Below are 2995 nucleotides of genomic sequence, written 5' to 3'. Positions count from 1 at the left end.
ATGGGGCTGGAGTGCCGTAACGGTCACGTAAATAAAGAACCATTACACTACGGAATCATAATGGTACTCAGGCGTGCACCTTTACGTTCGAACCGAGCGGGCTAGCACAGTGGTTAACACACTGGACTCGCATTCAAACCTGCGTCCAGCCATCCTGATTTACGTTCTGCGTGATATCGCTGTCGCTTAAGGCAAATGTTGGGATCGTTCCTTCGAAAGGGCACGGCCACTTGCCCTCTTCATCCTTCCCTAAGCCGAGCTTGTGCTCCGTCTCTAATGACCTCGTTGTCGACGGGACATTAAACACTAATCTCCTATTCTTCCTGGCAACGGCCTTGCCGCAGTGGATACACCGGTTCCCGTGAGATCACCGAAGTTAAGCGCTGTCGGGCGTGGCCGGCACTTGGATGGGTGACCATCCAGCCGCCATGAGCTGTTGCCATTTTTCGGGGTGCACTAAGCCTCGTGATGCCAATTGAGGAGCTATTCGACCGAATAGTAGCGGCTCTGGTCATAGAAAAACATCATAACGACCGGGAGAGCGGTGTGCTGACCACTTGCCCCTACTATCCGCATCCTCAACTGAGGATGAAACGGCGGTCGGATGGTCCCGATGGGTCACTTGTGGCCTGGAGACGGAGTGCCTCTTCCTCCTCCTCGCCTTCTTCCTTCTCTTCGGGGATCCAAAATTTACGGGAATCAAACGGAGAAAGATCGGGACTGTATTAAGGATGTGTAAGGGCTTCCCAGCGAAACTTCTGAAGCACAGTCGAAACGATCTGTCAACAGAAAGCCCGCCTGCATGTTGCCAAATTTGATTCTCGCATGTTGCAGAAGTTTCGTTGAGAAGCCCTTACTCATCCTTGATCCCTCCTCACGCGATTTCCATGTTTTTAGAGCCCTGAGGAAAGACATTCGTGGCCGTCGATTTGCTTGAGACGAAGTGGTGTACGACAGGATTCTGTAGGCGACCGCAAACATTTGTCCATCAAGGCGTTGGCCGTCTTGCCTCAGAGTGGGATAAATGTATTAACAGTTATGGTGAATACTTTTGAAGTAATAAACCGCTTACTCACTGTGTTTCCATCTGATTTGTTTTCATTCGAATACCCCTTATAGATATGAAAGTGTTTTGGGTGGAAATCGAAGACGGTGACATCTGATAGCAGAAATCATAAAACTGGCCCCGCCTTTTAAGTTAGCCCACCCAGACGAATAGTTCTGAGCCTAGATAATAATAATAATAATAATAATAATAATAATAATAATAATAATATTCGCCACAGTCCAGCAGAAAGTTGATCACCGAGAGATGTTTTTCCATCTACGCGAAATACGAGGGTTGTCCAGAAAGTAAGCTCCGATCGGTTGCGATATGGAAACCGCAGTGAAAACCAGAAATGTTTTATTTGCAACACTTAGGTATATCTTCTACCGACTTCTGTACATAGTCGTTGCTCCAAATTCGAGTGTTGTCGTAGAGTTGTATCAATTTTCCAATATCTTCGTCATAGAAAGCACCGCCTGTGCTTTAGGCCAATTATCTGCACTGGTCTGCAGCTCGTTGTAAGGGGTTCTTGTGAGCAGAGAGGAGACTCAGGGGGAGCCAATTACGGACTGTATTGTGGGTGATCAAACACTTCTCATCGGAAACGCTGCAGGAGCGTCTTCATTGCCCCTGCAGTGCGCGACCGAGAATTGGCATGAACAAGGAATTGCTCGACAGTTGTGTTATGTGGGCTGCATGACACAGGCGAAATCTCTAATCAGGCCCTCATACTTGATGGGAGACGCTATTCCCTACGCATCACTGCTCACTGCTCACTCAAAACTGAAAAGAGCGACACGACACGATCGATGGGCATACTAGAGACACTTCCCACTGCATCTGTGCAAAGCTTTACCGGATTTTCCCAGTCATTTCCTTTCCGCGATCGATCGGAAATTACTTTCTGGACAACCCTTATACTTCCCCAACGAATTTTGAACTGGCAGACTGTGCAGACCGCACATGGCGTGACGAGAGTGGTACTATTAACCTAGATAGACACTGAGATTTACGCATAGAGAACTCTCTCTCTCTCTCTCTCTCTCTCTCTCTCTCTCTCTCTCTCTCTCTCACACACACACACACACACACACACACACACACACACACACACATTGTTGAGACTTAGGTACAGCGTTCGTAAATTATGTATAGAACGACATTTGTGATGACAAAAAAATCAAACTTACTAACTCAATATCACATCGTAGGAGAGAATTATTCACTGTGTCATCGAGGCGATGATTTTTGCAGCATAATTTTGTCCTACTTCGGGAAGTAAGCGGAGTGTAAGAGAGGTGCCAAAATTTCTCGTGTTTCCAGGCAGGAACTATGTCAGCAGATGTTTCCGCAGCTCTAGCCTTGACCATCTTGGGCGTGGTCGTATTCTGCCGCTGCCCTTGTGGGCCATTTCAGACCATTTCACTCAGCACCGCGCTAATGAACAACGCTGCCGCTACCCTAGTAGACTATACTAGCTTTGTAATAAGTTCCATTAGAGAGAAAGCCACAGAAAAGTTTGTCAATGACACTTTTCAAAGAATTATTTAGCGGTTATTTGAAAAAAAAACGCCATGTTCAGTTCTGTACAGTAAATAGAGTAATACTAACAGTTCAAGTAGCATATGAACAGTGAGTGAATTGAGCAGAATGCTCCAAATTTTTGGATGTACATTGAGAAGCAAAAATATTGCCCGGCCCAAATAACTTAAAGAGTAAAAGAACAGAGCAATGCGCATGTTGAATATTACAAGGGCCAGTGTTTACATCGTCAAATAGAAGCAATATAATAGTTAGTATCTCGTATACATCGAGACGAATTGCAATTTAATTCATTATATAATTTCTTTTGAAAAACGTTGTTCGAGCACGTAGAAACAATAGAATATTTTCCGGTACGGTAGCTCAGCGTCTTCAGTCAGAGGGTTAGCTGTCCTCTGTCATAAA

At 45.5% G+C, this 2995-nt stretch overlaps 1 pseudogene; it reads left to right on the top strand.

The window, feature by feature from the left end:
• Positions 1-325: 325 nt before the first annotated feature.
• LOC126299925 (5S ribosomal RNA) lies at positions 326-442 on the top strand (annotated as a pseudogene).
• Positions 443-2995: the final 2553 nt, after the last annotated feature.

The sequence above is a fragment of the Schistocerca gregaria genome, chromosome X (genome assembly GCF_023897955.1).
Source record: "Schistocerca gregaria isolate iqSchGreg1 chromosome X, iqSchGreg1.2, whole genome shotgun sequence".
Taxonomy (NCBI): domain Eukaryota; kingdom Metazoa; phylum Arthropoda; class Insecta; order Orthoptera; family Acrididae; genus Schistocerca; species Schistocerca gregaria.
This window is presented reverse-complemented; position numbering and strand designations above follow the sequence as displayed.